The sequence below is a fragment of the Vidua macroura genome, chromosome 7 (genome assembly GCF_024509145.1).
Source record: "Vidua macroura isolate BioBank_ID:100142 chromosome 7, ASM2450914v1, whole genome shotgun sequence".
Lineage (NCBI taxonomy): Eukaryota > Metazoa > Chordata > Aves > Passeriformes > Viduidae > Vidua > Vidua macroura.
In genome coordinates this window covers 17,427,656-17,453,073 of record NC_071577.1, presented here as the reverse complement: position 1 = coordinate 17,453,073, position 25,418 = coordinate 17,427,656, and the positions used below count along the sequence as shown (strand labels likewise).

The following is a 25,418-nucleotide window of genomic DNA, read 5'->3' as shown; positions in this document are numbered from 1 at the left end:
CAACACTCATGCTCCAGAAATTCCCAAATTCTGATGCAAAGAATTGCACAGGTTCAGGCTGGGGAAGCTTTTGTCCTTAAGCAAAAGCATAAGCACTTTCAGGAAAAAGAGAAAAGGGAGCAGGGTACACAGATTCAAGTTGCTTAAAGAACTTCCTACAGTTTGGGCAGGGGAGCATATTGTGGTGTATGTTTATACCAGTAAGAATGACTGTCTGATTTTCACAGAAATTATTTGACTTCACTATGGTGAATACCTTGAAAGACTGTCTTTATCTTGAAATCCACTCCTTTGGCACTGGAAACATGAAAACCCAATGAAGGCCATGGGAGAGGTGCTATAAAAATTTCCATGTGGGTAACTTTTTTTAATCAGCATCCTCTGTTGTAAGGGATACCAGCCTTTAGCAAGTCATCAAATGGAAGCAGAGTGGGCCACAGTCACAAAAATGTTACATTAACAATAAAAATGAGGGAGACATTGGCATCGACATAAAAAGGCAAATTCAACACAGCCTTATAAGACATCATTTAGCTTGAAAATACATTCAAATCCTGTGAATGACTAAGAGCCTCAGGAATTATTAAAAAACCACCAAAAAACAGACAAACCAACAAAACCTTTACCCCCCAACAAACCAAACAAACTTTTTTTTTGCAAGGACTAATATCCAAAAAGTTTGAACATAGGTAAAAAACATCAAACAGTTTTACTGAGAGAGTGAAGGTATAAGAAATAAGCAATGCATCCAGGTATAAGATGAGCTGGCAGCTCAAACTGACTCCAAATTACCATCTGAGTTTTTTGTTATGAAAAGCATAGCATCCTGATGCAAGAAGAAACAGAAAAAATAAACTAAACCACATTAAAAAACACCATTCATGACTCATAGGCTCACTAATTAAGGGATCTTATTGGAAGACTTACCCAAAACATCAATATCTCTTTCTGTTCAGATTGTAACTTACCACCTCCCTCCCGAATGGACATTCTTGTTTAATGGCAGGTCACAAGAGGAAGTTCTAAAGGTGAAATCACTTCTGATAAAGTGCAGGGGTAGAAGCCTGTACAGCTTAGTTCTAAGCCAGGTTTTCAACTGGGTGCAGGTATGACACAGTGTGACTCTCTGAGCATTTGTGTTCAGCCAGAGTCATAAAACAGGCTGAGGAAAGTCTCCTGCCTTCAGGGGCTGAGTTGCTTAATGGACAAATCCAAGAAACTTAATTTCTACCCATACTCTGTAAATGTGAAATGAGGTGTCTGTTCTGTGGACTGTATATTGTCTCCAATCTTCTCCCACACAGCCTCTTCAAGCAGGGGAGGAATTACACATTTCACAAACTCCCTACCCTTCAATCCTTCCTCTATTTGTCACTTTCTCTCAATTTTCCTTTTCTTGGTCTTTCCATCTATCCTTTCTCTACTTAAATTCACACTCCACTGTTCATAACTATGATCATATTGGCTTCTCCTCCTTTGTTTTCTCTTCTTGCATACCAAATTATTTTCCTTTCTAGTGATGCTTGAGTTAGCAGTTGGTTTTTTTTTTCATTTATGTGGGGGTTTTTTGTGGTTTTTTTTTTTTTTTTGGGGGGGGGGGCATTGTTTTGTTTTGGTATTTTTTGCCCCTTTTTTCCCCTCCCTGCAGGATTGCACAATACCTCAACCTTGAGACTGAGTTTCAATATATCTGCAAAATATCAGATCAATGGCACCCACTGCAAAGCCAGCTGGAAAGAAAATACACTCTTGCATCAGTATAACTACATTTCAGACCATGGGCAGGGAGAAAGCTGACTGAATGGAACCACCCAGCACAAAACCCATGCCAGGGCTATTTTGGACATGAAAGATGCATGTGAGATGTTGACCAAGGGCTCTGCACTGCACTGGGACGATTGTTTCTCTGGTCAGGCAGCTGGATTTGTGTAGTAGGACAGAGTCTGCTATAGTAAATTTTTCCTGAAGCAGATGGATGCTGTTACTCAACAAAGAGACCAGCCTCTCAGAGCATGAGCATACAAGTAGTAGCTCATTTTTATTTCAGCCTTAGGTGTGAAAGTCATTTAAACTGTTTAACTGACACAAAGACATAGGGTTAATTTTTCTTGGCTGCCAGCCTTCTTTTTTTCACAAAGTCATCAAATTGTGTACATGGGCTTTGCAGAGATAGCATGTGTTCAGACACATCAGAACTAGAAGTAGATTTACACCTGTTAAAATCTATCCCCAAAGGTTTGCAGGTTCACAGTCATTATTTCTGAGAATCCTTAAGTATGTATATACATATATATCTACTATAAACACAAACATATGCTCCCAAAGCTGTGTATGAACACGTGCAAGATGTACAGAAACTTGGCTGAAAATTTCCAGGCATTGGATAGAAGAAAAACAACACACCCCAACTCTAGGAACAGCACTGCAGCAGTGGCTGCGCTGTCAAATCTCCACCTAGACCATTTCAATGGAAAATTCCAACAGTTTGCTCTGCAGCTTCCAAAGCTAGCAGTTCTAAAAACATCACAGGGATTGTGTAGGTTATGTTACTACAGTTCAAAAACCACAGCAACATCATAGAGCAACTGCTTCATCCTGAAACATTCACTCTGAATCCTGTTGTATTTTATAAGCATTCCATATATATTCCGTTATATTTGCATTGTACACATGACATCCTCCCTTTCTCAATCTGAATAAAATACTAATCTTGAAATTTTAACCTCAAAGGCTCTTCCTTGATACCTCAACTGCCTTTCATCACATGCATTTGGGTATGTATATCCTTCAGGGCATCTGAGATGTATCCCTTTGGGACAACATGCTCACATAGGACATCCTTTCTGCAAGGGGCTACTCAGTCAGCTAATCCAAGTTCTTCAGAGACATTTAAAGCACTGACAGCATTAATAAAGGTCATTCCAGGCACTTGTTATGAATTTTGAAGCAACGTAATTTAATTAATCATAGACTGAAGTAATTTGGATTCTCTCAGTCAGATTGGTATGCATTTTCTCCGATTTTCTTGAAACGAGTTTGTTTGGAATTCAACAGATTCATAGCACTGCAGTCTGCCACCCTTTTGGCAAAGTACCAACGTACTGCAATGCATGACAGGATGCAGATTTATTCCCATAAAAATGTAACTGAGCTTCTAATCGTCATACAGAAAACAGATAAGAATCACATTATTTTTAATACAACAGACATGCATATGCATTTTTAATTTAAAAATACTATTCAAATTAGGTTATTTCAACATTATTATTAACTAAATAAAAACATCAAAGTGTAAAGCCGTTTGACTAAACCTTCCCTAATATGATGATTATTCCTGAGGGCTATTTCACTATTATCTGCCATTCAACCCAGTTTCCCAAAGCACTGATCCTATAAAACTGCAGAGAAGCCAAAAGAAACTGCAGATACTCTGTCCTTGGAAAACTAGGCCAGCTGTCTTTCTGCAATTCTTCAGCTTCACCTCAGTTTAAGTCTGAGGTATCCTTAAAAGAAAGCACAACGCAAACTCTCTTTAAATGAATGGTACAGAACCACAGTTGCAATCACTCCTGCTTACACAGTACTAATTCAGGCTCCCCTGACAGGCTGGATTCTCCCCCAAAATACAGGAAAAACCTGTCAAAGTGAAAGGGGCTTACATGTGCTCAACTTGCAAGACACACTAGAAGACACCTTTTGTTGAGCAAGCCAGTTCATGGGGAAGCTTTGTGCTAGCACACAATGAAACATGAAGAACAAACATCCAGGACCAGATGAACTAAAACCAGCTGAATGGGATGGACTCTGCAGGACAGCCAGTATCTCCCTTAGCCACAGAACTTTTGGCACCTAACAGCTCTTAAATTTAATGGAAATCTGAGATCATTTACTTTGTCTTTTAAACATATAAAGACTCTCTCCTTGATAAAGTCTTCTGGATAAATGAACACGTCTCTACTGCCATATTATTCCCATTAACAATTCCCTCACTTTGCATATGTGTGTCTGGCCTGCTGGACTCGGCAAAAAAAGTGGTAGACATCACTCAGTATTTGCCAGTTTAAAAGAAGTCCTAATAATTTTGTTCTTAAATAGAATGTTGAAAGTTTAGAAAGGCAGTTTAAATTGAACTGGGCAGAGAGCCACTTTCTGTAAATTAGTCAGTTTATGAAGTCTGCTCATTTTGACAGCTGTAGAACCATACTACACACCTGGGAAAGATGTCATCGTTACTACCAATATATTTAAAATTCCAATAAGATCTTTTCTATGTCTCCTTTAGAAACAAATGATAAATAATAAATTTATATAAGTAAATAAATTTATTATATAAATAAAGTATTGTCTGGACAGACTAACTGTGTAGCTTGGGTTTGCTATCTGCTCTACAATATTGCTGGTTAAAACAAGTACCTTAACAAGCACCTTGACTTAGTGAAGGGGCAGTATGAGAAACAACCTCACCTGCTTTCAATGTAACTGCAATTATTTAATCAGGATATAATATTACTATTTCTGTATTTTGCACACAGAAAAGATTTTCATGCCCACTGGTCTACTAAGCATGCCAGGTATCTCCCTTCATTTCATTTATTTCAGGGGAAAAATTAGTGGTTAAGCAGACTTGGTAAAAGATGAATGAAAATGGTTGATCTTAGAGTAACTTAATCTTAGATTTCCTCTTCTCAATTTCATATTTTTTTAGATATAAAATAATATCTTTACGAATTTTCTTTAAAAAATTTGCTCCTGAGATGGAAACTTGAGAAAGAGTAAAACTGACTGATCTTCTACAAAAAACACCACACATCATGTGGCAGGTAAATGAGTATTTAATTTGGCATTTCAAATCATTAAATAGATGTTATACATGAGAAAATAACTACTTTAGAAAGGAGTCTATATAGGTTTCACATAAAAGATAACTGAGAGAAAGGAAAAGCCTGCATAATTAAGTCAGTGTCAAATCTGACAAACCAAGAGCTTACATCCTTCAACACCAGTGTGAAGAATACAGACCACCAAAGCATATTCTGTCTTTAGAGGTTAATCTGCACAGGGCAGCCATTCTCAAACATATCACAAGAACCTAGAAAAGGACCCTTACAGAAAATTTCTGTCATAAATTGAACCTTCAGCCAAGCAATTCTCTCCCATAATTGCAAATAAACACATAAGATTGGCAGCAACAGAACTGTAAAATATCAGTACCTCCACATTAAGAAATCGGCAAAAAGGTAACTCAGTGTTTTGGTTCTGGACATCTCTGACATCAGGCACACAAGCACTCTTCTGTCCACCCCTCCCAAACAGCTCCCATTAATTTGTTTCAGTCAGCATTGCTGGCTCCTGATGAGAAAATCTGACTAATGAGACAAGCGTTCCTTACCAGAGCCAGATTTGGATCAAGACTGAAACTTGAGAAGCAACGAAGAGCCAAAGCAGCTTTGTCACAATCCTTCACATAACCATCTATTTTCATATATGTAACAGAGTACAAAGACCAGCACAGAAATACATCTTGCAACCTCACATCCACTTGCTGAGGAAGACAGATATCTTCGCTTTTCCTTTACAGAGGACACCATCCATCCATAACAGCTCACATATAAAGAGCACAAAATAGAAACCACATCTGACATTACTGGCTGTGAATCCAAACACAGAGAAAACTCTGCATAAAACAGCATAAACAGAGAAAACAGCATAAAACTCTGGTCATTTCAATCACTTTGAAATCTCAGTATGAAAAAAAACATGTTTAATCTTAATTAAGATTAATCTTCAATCCTCAGTCCACAGGGGCTTTATAAACAGAGATAGAGATGTGATTATCTCAATCTACTCAGTGCTTGTCAGGCTGCACCCACAGTACTGTGTACAGTTCTAGTCCCTACAAACCAAGAAATAGGTGGACAGAGTGGAGAGGTTCAAAGAAGGCCCTTAATGGTGATCAAAGGTCTCGAGAACTTGCCCTGTGAGGGAAGACTGAAGGAATTGGAATTTTCTCCCAGGAAAAGAGAAGGTTTAGGTGGGAACTCATAACAGAATTTCAGTACTGTCAATTAAAGGACAGTCACAAAGAGCATGGAGGCTCTCTCTCCATGAGGATGCACATGGAGAAGATGAAGTACAAGAAGTACACTGGGAGATGCTTCATCTTGACATGGGAAAAAATTACAGTGAGATGAATTCACTGCAACAGCCTCCCCAGGAATATGATGGAATCCTCATTGCTGGAGGTTTCAAGATGTGGACAAGCTGCTAGATAATCTTGTCATTACTTCCCTTCCCTGGAAAGCTTGGACCAGATGGTCTTTCAAGATCCCTTCTAACCTGGACTGTTCTCTGATAAGATTAACCAGTTTTGCAAGAATATGTTGCGATAAAGGTTATAAGTATGCACATATAAGCTGATGACACCAAAAAGACATTTAAAAAAAAAACAATGTAGTGAAAAAAATGTGTCACAAGCATGTTAAATTAATGTAACACAATTATATCAGAGAATTTAGCTCTTGTTCACCTCTTTTCAAAATAGACATATGAAATGATTTCCATAACTGTTCATGCAGTGTTTGTTGCTTAAGCAAGTTCCAGATCACAGACACTATACATAGCATAGTCCACTAAAGATCAAGTTTTATCTAGTAATAGATGGATCTATATATACAGTTCTAGAACATAAAAATACTATTAAGAAATCTCATTAAATCTATACTAAGTCAATCTACAAGGAAAAGTGGCTATCTATACTACTAACAGCCACTCGCCAAAATCCCTGTAGACTATGTGAAATGAATTCAATCTTTTTAGAGTATTCTGAGAGATGGAGAATCCATTGTTCTTATTACTAAATGATCACAACTCAAAATACTGTGACTAGAAATATTCAAGATACAAAAATTTCAAGAGCGACTCAGTTAAGAGGCTTTTAAAATACCTGCATTGCTCCATGTGACATAGGAAATCCACTTCTGTATTCAAATAAAATTATTATATAATATTAGGGTTTGGAAAGGTGAATGTGAAATAATTTCATATCTTCAGATGCTGAAACATTAGGGGAAACAAAAAGACCCCCCATACAATTTGTCAGGTTCTCTCATATAATATTGACAAAAAAGTGCTTTTTTATTATAACTAGCTGTGATAGCATATAACATCAGATGTTCTGTGCTCCTCTTCCTCGGAGAAAGCATTTTTTGTAGCAGAATAAACAGTAATACTCACCTGGGAATGGTCTTATTATGACATATATTCCTTAGTTTTACAAACAGAAGTTAAGAACCCAGATCCTATATTCATGCTGTACTTCTCATTTTTGTGTTGTCTATCCAGAAGAAATTTAGCTTACCAAAATAAAGTTATTATCAATTTTCAATATATTACATTACTCTGACACATGTTCTTTCATCTTCCCTACCTTACTTCATGTGAACTTTATTACTGTAATATTGGCTACTGTTTTACTTAAATCATCTCCTCTCTGTTACATGTTAACATAAGGGAACAGAACATCATTTCCTCTCTGTTACATGATAAGATAAAAAGACAGACAGTAATAAATTCTCAGCCAAGAGGTCTACAGCTGCTTTAAACCCTTTTCTGTGCAGTGGAGAGTTAGCAGTACTGGTACTTAAATGAGAAAGAAAAAGGCAGCATAAAAATTTTGTGCTAAACGATACTGGCTCAGGAAATGAGAGACCAGCTCATTAATACAAGAATCTACCTTAAAACATGGACATATCTTCCTGCTCAGACATCTTCAAATAATAAATCAAGTGGAGGTTGCTAAGACTATTTCAAAGATTTCTTCTCAGTAACATATAGAGGTCAAGGCTTTACTTGTCAATATTGTTAAAACAGAGCTTTAATACTGGGCACAGTAGATGGAATTTTTGTACATATTATCATTAATTTTACTTGACCTGAAAAAAAAAAACCAAAACAAAACACCTGTAAAAATGCAAGTCCTATTTCCCCTTTATACCTTCTCTAAATTTGTTTTATTTTTATTTTTTTCCTTGCCTGGGCAGAGGTCATACTTAAGCAGCCTTAACCACTTTGCAGAAGAGAATACTAATGTGCAAGTTACCAAGAGCAGATTTATTTATGTAATTTAAATCTATATCAAATGAAGTGGATTCCCCCACCTTATTTTATTTTTATATATATTTTATATAACTATATATTATTATGTAGTTTTTTAGGTTTTTTTTTTCCTCAACTTTTTAGTAAGAACAAAACACTTAATGCTTTAACAAAATTTCCCCTTATCTTGATTGGCTTGAGGATCTTTCAATCAGGACAGGAAAGAAAAAAAAAAAAAGAGGTAAACGCTAATTACAGCTCTGGTCCTCTTTGTTAGCTAGAAGTTTGGGAATCAGAGTTTAATAAAGTAGCCACAGAATGAAAATCCTGCTCATCTGACAGCAAAACTTTCAAAGGGGTAAGGGTAAAATATTTAAGAAAGTATTCCCATAATAACCACTGGCAAAAATCCTAATTATGCTGAAACTGTGAGATCTGTTTTGTCTTATTTTTTCTATCATGAATCTTCATTTTGAAACAGATACCCTTGTTTGAAAAATTCCAATTACATTATCCCTTAGTGCCTCTTGATCTTATGCAGACTGCTCTCATAGTTAACATTTACAAGAGAGCAACAGCCTCTTCATCTATAAAACATCCAGGTTTTAACAACATTATGTATGAAGGTGAAGTTCACTATGCCACATAGGAACTGAAAATCAGGATGTATCTTAGCAGTAGCTACATGAAATTCTATATGCTTGCTTTTATGTCTGGATTTTCAGAATCTGTGACAATTTTTAAATCAGTTAATGATGTGGTTATGATCAAAAGATCATTCCCTGAGATGATTCTGCAGCCCTACTGTCCCGAAAGAATGTCTTCCTCTCCAGGTACAAGTATCTGCAGATAGGCAAAAACGTAATCTGCCTTACAAACCACACCAGGTGTAAGTACCACAGTGAGAAACAGCCTGGTTTTTACATCAGTAAGACCAGACTCTTTTTTTTCCCCATCCTTGTCAAACTCCAGGTTCTTTAAGAATATCTATCAGCCAAGTGTTATGATGCCTATTGTAATTCCAGATGACTTCCAAGTCATAAGATTTGAGAAATAAGTAATTTAATTCAGATGAACTACATTTCAGTCTTTTCTAGATTATACAGTTACTATGTCTACATTGATTTGACACCCAAGCAAATTAAGATACATATTGGAGGTTAAGAGAGTGAACAGAATCATAGGAGTTTATTTTTCAACTCTATACTACTTCCCTTTCTCCTTGAGTGGAGACAAACAGAACTGCCATGCAAACTCATCAATTGAGTTTAGAAACCATTAACTCAACCTACAAGGTTATCAAGATAAGAACAAAATCAATAGGATTGTCCTTCAGAGCTCTTTTCAGATATGGCTAATAAGCACAGCACAGCCTTACACACTGGCTCATTTTTAGCCAAATATTTACCCTGGTTGCAGTGCAACTTCTGGTTTGCTTTACAAGCTGTCAGTGTTCTGGTTTTGACTATTGCACCACTTCTTGCATCTGGTGGGGCCGCACTGCTGTAAGGCTGTGCTTAGTGTACGTAACACCCCCATCAAGCCTGGGTAATGCACAGCTTGCTGAGGAGAATGGGAAAATAATGCTCAAATAATGGAAGACAGCATCTGGATATTATAATTATGACCAACCATCTAAGGCAGAATGAAAATCTACATTAGGGTTGATGTTAACTCATTAAACAGAAGTGCAGAAATTAACTCTCTTGGCCTGAAGCCAATGATGACCACTCTACTGCACAGCCTGAAGGAAGGCCTGCACTCTGAACACACCAAAACTTGCTATCTGCATGGATGAGTGGCAGAAGAGCTCTCATCACCAGACAATGACAAGCCTTGGCATAGCTCATGTTTAGATATTGAACTTCTAAGGCTCTTTGAAAAGCAGTCCCTCCTCCCCCTTGTCAATCCTTCTGCCACTAAAAGCGAGCATCAACTGATTTATCACAAGCAGATCACACCTTCTGCCACCCCTGACACAGGAAATTTCTGTCTGATGGCCACCCTATCACAAATCTTTTAATGTTGAAAATACACACGAGCTCTTTAAACAGGAGCAGCTTCCCTTTAATAAAGTCAGAGCAGTGGTACTGCCTATAAAGGGACTAAGTACCAGCAATGACAGCACAGTGTGCCTGCTCATCATGTGCACACCCTGAAACAGTCACTGCTGAGCTAAGCTTAATGACACACCAGAGAAAACATTTGAGAAATAGACAGCAACACCTGCCATGACTGCAAATTGGCCTACCTAGCTTCTATTTTCAGCAATTTGGTGTTGCTTAACTGCTATATTTGGAAAAGACAGAAGAAAAAAAAAACCTGTTTGTGATTGCGAACCGTGCACAACATTAAAACACCTATTCAAAACAAATGATCCAGACAAAAAATTCAGCTCACAGGAGTGGATATACAGATTTCCTTTGGCAGCATGGCAAAACCAGGGTTTTCATCTAGGCACAGGACATTCCACCTGTGCAGAGAAGCTTTGCAATCTGTTCCACTTGAATAAAGGCAGAACAGCCTTTATCTAACATACTAAACAAGGAAGGCTGTCACAACTTCACAAATGCAGCTAAGGACCATCCTAGTCATCCTGCAGCGTAAAAAGGCACCACAAAAATGGCCAGCAATATCCAGTACCCCAGCTGAAGCCATCTTTGTTCACAAGGAGTACTGTCTGGCGGGAGTTTTTCTGATAGCATGTGGGACTGAAACTCCTCCAAAATACTGGCAATACCCAAGTCACTATGAGCTGACAAAAGTGGAAATAATTTTAAGGCATGCCAAGGGCCATTAAGGTCACCATTAATGAGGCTGAAAAAAACCAAACATCCAAAGCCCCACCACAATGCCACAAGCATGAAACACACTGAAATTTCTTACACCTAAAGCTCCCTACCACACTAAAATACATCCTATACTTCGATGTCTTGCCTTCTTCAAACCTTTCTTGCAATTCCCTCCTGTTTACAGGAGAGAAGAACTGCAAGTACAAAAATTCTCAAAATATTTCTGAGCAATTGCTATGATAGTGATAAGGAGCATATAATGTCACAGATAGAATATTTTATGTGCATTTATTTAGCTTACATATGTAAGACTGAAAAGTAATTATCAAGTAATTTTTCTTGGTTGGAAGAGAAATAAAATTATGTTTTATTTATGGCTACAACATATAACTGGCAAGCAAACCTCTTTATTTTGAGGTTACCCTAGAAAAGCATCATTATTTACAGGAATCAAAAGTTTGGGCCTTTGATTTTCAAAACACTTCCAGATGGTCCTCCAAAAAGTGATTTTTTTTTAAAGTAGTTTATGCTAATGTTACAAAAATTGTCATATTTTAAATAGCTGAAAGTAAAACGCTACTTTATGAAAGACGACCAGGTATTGCATATCTCTCTCAGTGACTTCAACTAGCCTGTCTCTTCCACCCCTGCCAGACTCTGTTATCCTGAATTTTGCATATTACAAATTCCCTCTGCTTGGACATAATAGGACATAAAATGAAATAAGAACCAAATAATTTGTGCTGGTTTTTATGAATATACACAACTCCAATTGTAATTCCTCAAAATAATTTATCACTCCTGAGATGTCTAGTGTATCACTTCTCTGTTCACCTCAGTTTTGTACTCTGGGATTATTTATAGTTGTTTTTTTAATGATACATGTCCACATACTATGTCAAAGCATATATATCCCTGATATATGATGATAAAATTAAAGACATATATATAATATATTAGACAAATGACTAATAACCAATTAATTAATTGGTTATTAATTAATTTCTGACAAAAAATCAAATCATGCTTTGAACATTTTTAATGTAGTAAATAACAGATAAGGAACTTCTTGATTCTTAAAAGCCCAGTTATGAAGAAACGGGCTTTGAATCAGTTCCATACGATGCATGCAATACTTGAGGTTTTTTTTTTTAGGTTTTTTTTTTTTTTTACATTTCTCTTCTGTAATGATTTATTCTACTTATTTTGAATAGCTCCTTGGGATATGTTCTTGTAGCCACTTATTTTGTTGAGTAACATTCATGTACTTTAAATGTTTTTACTCTCAGATGTTGCTTAGGATTTACTTCTCTTTTCTGTTTTTTCATTACTGAAGTATTTTAAAGCATTTCAGAAGTTTCCTGAGATACAATCTTTACCTCCTCCTCCTATAAAAATAGCAGTGCTTTTTCTTATCCTTGTCTTTTCTTTACTATCTCAGTCTCTTAACATTTGAAACAACTGTGTTCTTCCTAGAACTGCTTAGATTATATTTGCTTTTGGTTTACGAAATTTATTAGGTGTGAAATATTTTATTGCCTTATTTACTGGCTTCAGTGTCCTATTCTGGGAAAGCAGGCAGATCAGCCACAGGCACTCCTAAAGACAACAATATTAATGACTCCAGCTGATGTTCCTACTTGTCCAGCCAATGGAAATGTGAGCACTGTTCCTGCAAGCAGCATGCTTCCTGCAGCACTGCCCCAGCACACTCCAACTTCACTGCCTGGAATGAAGCCAGACCTATACCCTGGCCTCTTGCACAGAACTGCAGACAACACATTCTGATCATCACTTACCAAAGAAAAAAATGTCATTTATATTTTTCATAAGCAGGACTACTCCACATAAAACCTACTCCCTCACCTAGAAAAATTTAATTGGTCATTCAATTATCAAATAAAGAAAAGGGAATTTAGGCAACATAATATCTATGACCAGGAAATTCAATTTCCCCTTGAATGCAGAAAAATAGGTGAAAGACCTGAAGAAAAGTATTGTGCTACTATCTCCTGCCAATTACTGTGCCATCCAGTGTGCCACAGAGCCCTGTCAGCAGCCACTCCAACATCCTTGACAGCCTATCTCAGATACTTGCATTTCATTTATCTAATGGCATATTGACCAAATGAACATGTAACACCATCCCAGAATGTCCAGAGCAAAACATGTCTAACAGCATTAGAGAGATGAAAATGAGCAGGCAGTGTACAAGGACACTGACTATGAACACTACAAATCTGTGTTAAAAACTCCAAATTTAAGTAAGTTATTTTTTTGTTGAACTATAATGGAAGCGTAAGAGTTAGTAAGTATAGTTTGGACTCTCTGCATTTAACACTGAGGACCTGGAAACCTTTGTGTTTGCAACATGCACCACAACATGAGATAGGAAGAGATCAGAGAGCCCCTGGCTCCCTGTCTCCTCCTTCATAGCCTGTTAGACTGCAGACTCATTTTCTGAGCGGGTTCCTTGACTCATTCTTCCTTTTCAAAAGCAAATGTCCTCATGGCTGAGCTGTATTCACAAGGCATGGAAAGAAAACAGCTACTTGTGTAAGGAAAACCACCAAATTTTATAGCTGTCTCGTTAACATATCAGCTACATCATGGTTAGCCCAATTAAAAAAAAGACAACCCTGCTTAAGTCAAAGACTGTCCTACAGGACAAATAAATTTAATATTAATATTTAATATAGAAAAACAGATGAATGTTAAGGAAGCTTCTCTTTTTGTTTTGTTCATATATTAGATATTTTTTCTACTGTGATACAATCAAGTGTTGCCAAACAAGCATTCACTTTCATGAGAAACATCAAGAAACTAATTTAAATTTAGGAAAGCAATTTTTCCTAGACCTCTCTATTCTTCTAGTTTGTGCTATTGACCTAATGCCTTATGTTTCAAAGGTAGATTTTAAAATTTTGGGAATAAGCCTTCTCCAAAATATTTTACAAGTCTAGCACAATAGAACTGTAGCTCTTAAGACATATATGCAATACAAATAATCATTCATTCCATTATGGTAACACAAAAGACAAGCTCCAAGCAAAATGCCTCTCGTTTGTAAAGATGAACATGACTAATCCTATGCCAAGACAAGGCCAAAGATGGTTTTTATAAAAAAGACAACAAAAAACTACTGCATAATCTAAAATTTTATTTTTGCTACAAGGCTATATTGAACAATTAAGTGAATATTGAACAATTGATTTTTTTTTTTTTTTTTTTTTTTACATCATGAAATCAAGACTTAGAGTACCTATGAATTTAAGATTCCCTTACTGGACATTCATTTCAGGCAGGTATTTTTCATTATAATTCAGCATATCAATTCTTTTTTTTTTTTTTCTCAAGGCATGTTATTAAACCTTTATGCTCCACATCCCCTCCAATTCTTATTACCATTTTCATACCCTATGGTGAGGCTGACAAAAAGCAGTGTAGATTTGACAACCATAAGCACAGGAATCTAGCAAGAAATTACTATGCAAATGTGTCTGGGACAAGATAACATTAATAAATATTTGCTGATGGGCCTTTTGCTCCAGTAGGTGGCACATTTATAATGAAAATTTAACAGTAGTTTAAACCAAAGATCAGAAGCCTCAGATGTACATGTCACTGAGAGATGATGAAAGAGGAAAAACACTTCCACATGTTGTCATTTTAGAGGAACCAATCCAAGCTCACTAAGTTTGTGAAAACTTGCAAGGAAAATATTTTCATCTTTCTATAAATGCCTTATTTACAAAAAAAAAAAAAAAAAAGGCTTTTTTTCTCAGCAGTTACTAGCAACCTCAATTAAAAAGGCCCATTAAAAAATAAGTTGTTTACCAGAGGGAAAAAAAAAATAAAAATCAAACCTTCGAAGTTAGACTTCAGTTAATTTTGCAGCTATAGGAATGTAAGCCACAGGAAAGTACACCACATTTTTACTTCACAGTAGAGAAAAATAAATTACAAACCCTGAGACTAAAAGAGAAGTCTAAGAGAAGGGGAGAAAATACTACCACATGACTACATAAAATTTTAACTAAAAGAGTTAGTGCAAGACAATGTTTCAGAAAGAAAAAGTAACTAACCTGAGGTAACTCAGCTTCTAGAGGGGAAAGTAGAGGGAAGCTTACACAGCAGGAGGAAAAGCAGGCAGTCCAGTAGTGACCAACTTTGCCAGACATTCAGTGATGTGCAAAAAAGAATTCTACTTCTGTTTTAGTTTATTTATTTATATAATGCTACAAAATAATGTTCTTCTTTAATTAAAGCCATGTTATTTTTGGATTTATTCATGGACAACACACTCAAAATCTTAAATACAGGTACACGTACCCTGACCCAGAAGAGAGACGAGCTTAGATAAAAGTTTCAAGCAAACTGCAGAGATAAATTCCAAGCAATACTCAAATTCATGGAGCCTTTTCATTCCCACTTCTGTGGGAGAAAGTTTAGTATCAAGAAAAAAAAAAAAAGCCATATTCTGGCAGCATACTTCCTGGAATCAGAAATACTGAATACCAGCTTGTAAAGTATTAGAAGGATCAGTACTAGTACAATAGTCACAGGCTTAGGAGCAAGCCTGGTAACAGTACATCTTGTCAAGACAGTTCTGTGCAACCCAACTGTAAGCATTTAACCTCAAGTAAAAGGGTAAAATGGGAAGGAACTGGTTGTCCAAATAAATTAGTATGCTTATGCTATGCTTCCCACTCTTCCCACAAAGTACAGAAAGAAGTCTTTGTGGATAGATGGATGTAGCTGCTGGGGACATGCTCCAAAGGAAGTAAAGACATTCCAAGGATAATAGCCTGAACATAACTCTGGATGATATTGTTTCTAAACAATACAATGAAGTGAGAAAAAGACAATGGCTAACGAGCATGAGTGTATGCAAAAAAGATAAAAACTCAACAAAATTATTTACATTATTAGATTACAGATATTCTTTCCCTAAAACCTAGGTAAAACTGTAAGGAAACATCGGTCAGGTAAATCATATACACAGTATCTTTACAAGCTGATTAGATTCTCTAGTCTCCACTTTCTGTCTTCACTGAAGGTATGCTTTAGATCAATGAAAGCTTTTGAAACTACTGCCAAGAAAATTAGGCAACATTATGTACAGGAAGTCAGATAAAGCTATGCCAGTACAAACCCTACATCAATATTAAGCTAAATAGTATGCATTTTTTCTTTTTGAATTGGTAGAATAACTTTGAGTGACAAAGTTCCCCTCACATCCCAGATGGTACCAAGCAGTGGACACAGAGTTGATACATAGCTGCCTTTCAGTATTTAAAATACAGTTTTGGGAACAGAGTCCAACCCTGTAAAAAGGAGCAAAACAAGCAGCCCATACTATAAGCAAGGAATTTTGCTTTGCAAGGAACTGGAAAATTACTCTCCTTTCATTCTCTTTTCACAGAGAAAAGCTTGATCCTGCCAGCTGAAAAAAACAAGAGGAAAAGACAACAGAAGTCCAGAAAATCTTGAGCAGTATCCCTATCATGCTTCTAACTTGATGCAAAGAAAGAGAGCTTTATGAACTCACTCCTGGTTGAAAGAGTATTTGTTCCAGTTACAAGTGTGTCATGCAGACTTTAAACACCAGGACCCAACAGTCCACGACTGCAGGGGCAAAGTTGTCCTTCTGATTCATCAGCAAGTCACTGATGTAAAATCATGTTATTAAAAAAGTAACACATAACCTTTTCAAATGTTACACAATCTCTGCTTGTAATTGCGTCCTTAACACAAACAGTGTTGGACTTGAAATCAAGATTCCCTGCCATTTTATTACGAGAATGTATCTAATCATGGAGGTTCTTTAATAGTAGAGAGGAAAAGGGACCTCCTAGCACATAATTAGAAAATTCCAATTGGCAGAAAGATGCAGTTATTAACTGCAAGGGTAGAGGTTTATTTGAACAATTCAACAGCCTAACAGGTAAATCCATTGCATCCTGAAGTCCTTAAATTGAACTTGAATGTGTCTCTAAATAATGTGTTCTAGTTCAACTGCAGATTTACTGGACTTAACAGCAAATACTTGCATATTTGGGAAAGCAATTTCATCTCCTAAAGGAATTAATGCTAGAGATTATTTTGTCCAGTATTGTATACTAGATAAGGCTTGGTGATTCCTTCAGTCCTCAGAGTCTGTGAGCCCCAGTTGATGCACTGATTCTGACTTTGCTTATACCAGAACTGTCATACTAGACCATATATGGCTTACAAATGTGCTGACTTCCAAATTTCTTGGTAACAAGTTAGCTTTGATTAGTGTAACAATAATAATTTTCTCATTACTTTCAGTTAATTGGTAGATGTCCCTTCAGACTTCGCTTTGCACTGGCAGCTGATTGCTCCACACCACAGCAGTACCATCATGTTCCACTAGCATTCAGCAACAACATCAAAGAGAAAAGCAGAAAGGGGGAAAAAATTTCTAAGTGATTATGGTTCCTCAAAGGCTCCTTCCTCTGTGTGTCTGCACTGTTACTGGCTGTTCTACCAGCTATGCAACTCCTGAGACCTTGATTTTGCATAACAATTTCTCCTGATCCAAGAACTCTATTAAAAGTAGGCATGTTCATGGAATAGATGGCCTAGAAAATAATATACTGAATAAAGGGATTTCAATTTCAGGCCAGGTAGCACAATAACACAGCAGTTCCTTGCTGTTTATCATCACTCAGCTGCCTACTAAAAGCTGCTATTTTGATACATTTTAGGATATGTAATTTCCAGCTACATGTACTTGACCACTCAAGACAGAATAAAAATTGCCATTTTTTTGCCCAGACTCCCATGTATTTCTAAACTCCCAGTGTTCTTCCAGCAGTTTGCTTTTGCCACAAAGGGGTCAGTGTTGAATGGGCTCGGCAGGTGCTCCATGAGAGGGGCTGGAGCAGCTCCCCGTGCACAGCACATGGCTGTTGGTTCTGGGACCCCGGGCACGGGATGGAGGAGACTCACAGACTGCTCATCTGCACCCAGCAGGAACAATATAGCCCTGCTCTCCACTCTGCAGATATTCAATTAATGAATGACAATTCCTGAGATTAGGATTCTTATCTTGGTTATTTAAAGCAGTTAAAACAGCTTTGATGCATTGCATCAACCTTGCAAAGGGATGACTTGAAGCAGTCAGGGTAGTGTACCATCTATCAAAGCAACACCAAGGTTCCAAATGAGGAAAGCAGTATAAATTAAAAGCTATCTGTATTTTTAAAGTATTTCATCTATCCAATTCATCTACTGATTTCATGTCTGGATAATCATAACAAGTATTTTTGAAGCAAAACTGTAAAAATCCATAAAACAACTGAATTTAGTCTAAGGCAAAGTATGTGCCTGGCATTCCATCACCTACCAAGGATTTAAGCAAAAAATACACATTAAGCATAGATACCATGCAATAACTAATAACCAGAGTAAAAGTCTAATATACCCTTAGCCAAACAATATCAACTCAAATCTTTTTTCTGCAAAGGTAGTCTGAAAGTTTCTGAAACAAAGTTGCCTAGTTTGTTTGGAGGAAGATTGAAAGAAAAGACAATTTTCCCTTGAAGGGGAAATACTTATTAGATAGGGTGAATTATTAAAACGAGTAAATGTTTGTAACTGACAAAATAAAAGGACAACAATATTTTTATTTGTTTCTGCCAGATTTGTCCTTGTTTCTGCCAATAGCTATCAAGAACAAATCTGGAACTATACCACTTTCCATTCTTTATAACCATATTTAAAATACCCAAAACCTGAGGCTGTTTTCATAAAGATTTAGTCCCCAATCAATACACTCCTGATGTTTCAGCTTTGGCTTTTCTCTAAGTCTCATCCTTAACTCAGCAGCCAAAGTGACTGAGAAGCTTAAATCTTATTTTCAGAAGTAAACTGAGTACACAGGAGCTACGTGCTGTTTGTGTTTCCTTAAAAAGAAGCCACTACAATGATTACTTAATAGATCAATTTTTACTATTCAGAACCTTACTAGAGATGCATCAGGCTCAAATGGTACCACTAACAAACATGGCCACAATACATGAACTGCAATTCCTAACAATAGTCTTCTGTCCTTTACAACTAGTCTGTTTTTTCTTGATGAAGTGATTTCTGTGACTCTTTATCCAGATGTGCCACTCTAAAGCCCCTGAATCTTCCTCACCTCTTTATTTTTCCCATGTTCCACCTAAGTTTGATCACCTGATAAAACAGCACCTCGATTTCTGCTTATATTTAAATGCCCAGTCACAAAAATATCTCAGGATGTCATCATTGGAAACACTCAAGGCTGAGCCAGAGGAGACGCACATGTGTGAAAATTTTGAATCCAGCTTGAGCAGAAAAACAGACAATTTTAAGAACTCCCTACATGGATTTCTTACCTCCCCTTCATCTCTCCACCCCTACTATGAAATATCCTGAAGTAAATGGAGACCCCCAGGTGGAAGTTACAAATCCAGGCACTGTGTTTCAACTTCTGCCATCACAGAATGCTTGAAATGAGCAAAAGGGAAATGCACACCAGAGACCTGCCCTGTCTTTTCTACCTCAGAAAAAATATAAACGGCAGCAATGTGAACAGCTAGCAAAACCAAGAAAAAAATTCAAAATGGAATATACCACAGTAACCTCCGAAGTCCCTTTCATCACCTGAACACAGCTGATCTGAACACAGATCTCCTACACCATCCAGAGTAACCCATACACTAACAAGTGGTATTACCAAATGCATCATAACACAAAATCTTGCCCAAAGTCTGCCAGTTTCACAAGCTGCTTAAAGGGAAGATTTTGTTCACTGATCTTTCAGAGTCATCTCCCTTTCCTCAAGTAGCTCCTGTAGCACACTATATGAATTTTAAAGCCTCAAGCCTTAAGGAAGCTGTATTCCTCTATTCACAGAGTAGTGATCTCCTCCCAAAATCGGCACTGCTCAGTCAGTCACAAACACTTCAGTGTAGGTCTTGAACCTACCCAAGGCTAAGGAATTCAGCCTTTCATCTGCCCTGACTGCTGGTGTCAATACAAAAGTACTCTCCTTACACCACTGGAGATCAAAACACACTCAGCTTTCCTCACTTCCAACTGAAAAATAATTTTAAAAAACATCCTCACAGGAACAAAAAAGCATATGTGAAAGAGGGAAGTTACTCATTTTCCCTTCAGAGTCATGTTATGAGCACTGCTCAAAATCCAACAGAACAAAAAGTGTATTAAAAAAAAAAAAAAAAAAAAAATTCTTGGCTGAACATTCTGGGTGAGACCTCCAGAACATCTCTGGCTCTTTAACCTACAGACAGGAAAACTTGAGCTTCAGTAGTAAAGCTTCAACAGGGCTGCTACAGTGAACTACAGTTCTCAGTGCACTCAGCTCCTCTGGCAGGATTTATCAGTGACCTCCACAAAAAAAAAAAAAAGAGCAAATTTCAAAATTTCCACCAAGAGCTTAGCTATACTTGGACCCCAGAGTCAAGTGACTAACGTGGATTTGCTCACAACATACCACTTCCCCAGTAATTTCTTTTCCTTTTAGCTTAGTCTCCTCTTCTTCAGAATCTCCTTGTAAAGTAATCTTGGCAGTAGAGAAGCTGCTACCTCCTGAAAACTCCCAAAATGCAGATCACCATACTTTAACACTGATGTCTTCCAAAGGAGAAGAAATTAAAATCACAGTGCCATGTGATAACTGACAATCTGATATAGAAACAGCTAGAGAATGGATACAGAAGCAGTAGAGCTCCACAACAGAAGTAGTTTTGTCCAGCACAACACACCAAATCTTGCCTCTCACTTGAACTACCAATATGAAATGGCAGGAGGGGAAACATAAAATAAAGGCACTTGGAGAAAATGCAAGATCTTTAAGGGTAAAAGGACCTTGCAAAAACCATCTTCGAACAAAGAAACAACCAGATTGAAATTTGGCAAGCTTATATCCATAATGATACAAACAATTACCAAAAAATAAAAGGACAAAGAAAGGCATTCTAGCTCAAGCACTTAGAGAAATAAAACAAATTTTATATGCCATGCTAGCAACATGTCACCCACATTGTTTTCCAAGGGTTCATAATATTTTCTGCCTGGTAACCTTTAAACACACACTGAAGAGTAGCAAGCAAATTTACTCAAAGGTCCTAAAATGACAACAATATATATTTAAGCTGCCAGTATGCATCTCTTGCATGACTACAGAAGCATCCAAACATGGTTTTGAAAAGGGAGCTTTGTTGCAGTGGGAGACTGCTGTGCTTTCCAAGTGCCTGTGACAAAGGGCAGTCTTCTCCATAGCTTCTACTACTTCTCCTCCATGATGACTGATAAAGAGCAAACAGGTACACCAGCTTACATTTACTTCTTAACTTCTGGGAACTATGACCTCCAGCTTTTTCTTATCCCAGGAAGGCATAACAGTAGGTGGAACAGGATCTCTCCTCAGCACTTAGAAGAAATACTACCAGCTCTAGAGCCAACAACATCTTGCACAAAAAAAAAAAAAAAGAGCATCATCAAATTTTGCTCCTTGCAGACAGAGCTGAGTAAAGAAGCAAATATTGTATCATTAAAAATGCTTAATTCAGGATCAAATCAGAATTGTGAAGAAGGTTTTACAAAGGCTTTAATAACAACTTATTTTCACTTCTATAGACTCCTAAAGAAAGGGAAAAGCTTGTAAGGTATTCTAAAGCTGCTATCTAAAAATCATCCTGAATGTTTAGGGTGCTTCATATACATTTTTCAAGTGCATTTTGGTCTTAATCATTAAATAAGCACATAGAGAAAATTAGCATTGAGAGATAGCAATTTTACATATCACAGGAAAAAAAAGAGCAAACAAAAAAACTTATGAATTATAAAAAGGTGACAATTAATTTAATAATTTCATGTCATGAATGACAAATGTTTTCTGAAATACTACAACAAAATCATTCCAAAATGCTATCAGCAATGTCAAGAGTTAGGTCATTCGGGAGAACTTTTATTTGCATCTCCCAAGATTACCCACCACAAACTGCATTTTTGTTGGGGGGTGTTGTTTTGGATTTTGTTTGTTTGTCTTTATCTCCAAAGAACACCTTAGCAGAAGCTATCAGCTTTGACAGAACACCAAAATTCTGGCACTGAACCATAAATTGACCATTACCATAAAAAGAACTGCTAAATGAGAAACTATGTGCTCAGTATAAAACTAATTTCATGCTTTCAAAAGCACACAGTGGCTTCTAGCAAGATAGTGGCCCTGGGACTTGCAAAGACAGATTGGCTAATACAAATGGTGTGTGCTCCTGATGCAGTCTGCTTAGCCAAGCTTTACGTGTACTGGCAGTAAATGGAAATTCTCGAATCTTCTGTCAAACAAATACACACTTATCTATAACTTTGGAGCTGAAAGCTATAAAACAGCTGCCTCATAAATATATTTAGCAGGAAAAAGCATGAGCTGTCCTAGTTCCTCAGAAGAAAAAAAAAAACAAAACCACAGCAGTCTTTACACAGTAAGCACAGACATTTCTATAGCAAGCAAGAAAAACAAATATTTTTCAATATCTTTCCTTGTTTTATTAAAAAATACTATCAGCACACACAAATATAATCATACTCAATATTTGCATAACAGCAGTGCTTAATAAGTAACTCAGCTGAACTAATTTTTTTTGTTCTGCTAGAGGTGATATTCTCAATAAAACCCCCTTTTTTTAAACACACAAATACAAAGTCTGTTTAGTTTACGATAATACTTTCAAGCTTAAAGATTTGCTACTAGAACTTCACAGGCTACCTTTAGCACACTATCTGTTCCCTTAAATAAAACTTGGTGCACTAAATCTCAAATTTAACTGGTTAGGGAGAAGCGACAGTAATTTTATGCCCTTCTCAAAGAAAGCTGTCAGTGTAAATGAATTACTGGAAGCTGTTCTGGGCATGACAGATCATAACTTTTTATATTAACAATGACAGACATATGTAATATGTCAAATCCAGTATACAATTTATTTCATTCTTTACTTTTTTTAGTTTATCTGGAGAATCCGACAGCTCTTGTGTTTCACACATCATCGTAACTATACTTAGAGATTTAACAAGCCAGAAAGCAAGCTCTGGTAAGAGGTATTTATTCACACTGCTAATAAGCTTCTTTCTACAACAATAACACAGCATCACTGACATTCAAAAAACATTTAAAATGCATAGGAAGTCACCTACTGGACAGATGCCCTCTGCAAGCAAGGAAAGGGAGCTTGCCACATATTTAGTTACTTTTAATACTGAAATGAGAAGAAAAAGATGCATTATATGCCTTGCCTTTTTTATTATCCTTTCCACTGGAATAACTAAAATAGAAATGCACTGCACATAGAAATAATGCCAAACATGTAAGCATCCACTCTTAATGTCGTAGCACAAAGCAATTCAGTGAAGTTTAATAATAAAAAACAGACTCACCTCTACTGGGAAGCCCACTCCACATTACGGCAATACTATTTAAGCAGGTTAAACAGCAACCAAGTTACATAAACAAAACTTCCAGTATGTGACCAATATGATCTACGGTGCTACAGAGTGCTGGCTCCAGCCCTGATCATCTGTGTGACAGTTCACTGCTATACCAGAGCAGCCTCAAACCTTCCCAGATGCCGGCTTATTGCACTGCTCATTGAAAATCCTTCACACGCTGGCAACATTTTAGGGAAGGACAAGCACACTCTGAGTCATTTGTAAAGAAAGCAAAGCAATTTCAGTTCTGTATCTTCATGCGTACCGAAACACAGAGCACTGTCAAACTAGAAGTCTGCCTGAATTTATGCTGAGAATCAGGCAACCCAAGCCTTCATTATCAATGCATGGAATCAGCTACAGAGATCAAATTCAAGCAAATCATAAAAAAATAAAAGGATATGATTATGAAAGGCTCTACAGCTTCAGCTTCAAACCACACAGAATGAGGAATCATCTATCTAGACTGTGTAAATGTTAAAAATAGCCCTGTCTTTTCTACAACGAACACGAGACAGAGGAGAATAAGCAGCCTGTATTGTGAAGAGAATCATTATTGGGGGGAAAAATCCAGCAATAAAAATTAATGATTCCTTACAGATTTTCTAAGTAAGATTAATTCAAAATTATGCAAATGAAATAAGTATTTTTAACCATATAACAGATGAAGTCTATTACATATTAAAAACCAGGATATCCATTAAAAAGCATAATAAATATTTGGGTGAAAACATTTCAAATGTTGACCCAACAAAGACCTGCACAATCTAGCAGATTAAATATTTTTACCAAAATAAAAATATCATTAAAAGCATGACATCGCATGACTAATGCCTTCATTCTTTCAAAAGCGCAGTAATTTTAAATTACTTACTATGAAAAATCTCCATGGCTTATTAAATTCATGCTATCTCTACTCCCACATGGACTTCTTGCAGCGTACATATTTTTTATCTTTTCAGGTACTTCATAGGTTTTCTTTCCCCAGAAAGGTAAGAGAGCATGTTTTGCTGTGCATACTCACAGCCAGAGATACACAGCATAAGACATATGTAACCATAACTAGGCTTTGAAGAAATGGAAACACAGGAGTTTTTTATTTTATTACCTGTACAGTCATCCAAATATACTGCTGGGTCATGAGACAACTATCAGAGAAATTTTGACAGGATCTGATCCCAGGTGAGAAAAATTACTATACAGAGAAAATGTCAGTTTTCCTTTTACGAGGTAAAAATAATAAACAAACCTGACTTCATTATTTTGTTTCTTCCAGTAGTTTTAATACAGAAATCATGGCTAGAAATGCACATGAATAAAAGTGTCTGAATTTCTAGATCCCTTTTCATCTCAGCTGTCTACACCTCTAAACTGTGGATCACATCCTTCAGTGAGACAGTGAAGAAATTCTTGCAGCAGCATCAACTCAGCTGATTTAAGACACTCTCCAGGCCATGCCTGAAGTGGTTAAAGGACAAGGGATATGCTCCCAACTGAAGCAGAAGTTGGGTCACCACCACTCCTGCAGTCATTCTCAGCTTGAAACCATGGCTGATGAGCAGCTGTATTTTTGGTCCTAGACTCTAAAACATCCAATTTTCTGATGCTGCTTTTTTTACCACAGCATAACTGCCCTTGAAGAGAGGTTTGAACTGTCCAGGAAGGCATTTTGCTACAAGAATATATCTATGCAAAGTAGTGGCAAAGGGTCCCAAATGTACTGTCCAATTTTATTTTGGAATCCTTCCACATTTCACCCAAAGGACCTGCCTGTAAACCATTTTTTTCCATAATAGGTACATACGTTATTTGTTTGCTTAATGTCATTCACATGTTCCTCCAAGAGAATGGAGTCTAGAAATTAATAATTGGTCCGACAACTCTTTTGAAGTAGGTGTTATGTTTTTCAATTTGCCATTAGGGAATTAGGAAATTTTTGAATGTTTTTTTCTGATGTAACTTATCAATTACTTTTTAAAAACCAACCTCAATAAAATAATGATTTCCCCATGTTTTTCCTGAAGACTA

At 36.8% G+C, this 25,418-nt stretch overlaps 1 protein-coding gene across 4 annotated transcripts in view; it reads right to left on the bottom strand.

Annotated features, from left to right (window-relative positions):
- The window catches only part of ZNF385B (zinc finger protein 385B), a 157,609-nt gene that overhangs the window by 94,351 nt on the left and 37,840 nt on the right, over window positions 1-25,418 (bottom strand). The window contains exon 1 of one of the 4 annotated variants that reach the window (XM_053983013.1): window positions 23,100-23,107. The exons of the other annotated variants lie outside the window; for them this stretch is intronic. The gene's annotated coding sequence lies outside the window, so the exon portion shown is untranslated. Of the gene's footprint in view, window positions 1-23,099; window positions 23,108-25,418 lie in introns of those variants that run through there. 4 annotated transcript variants of the gene reach the window in all.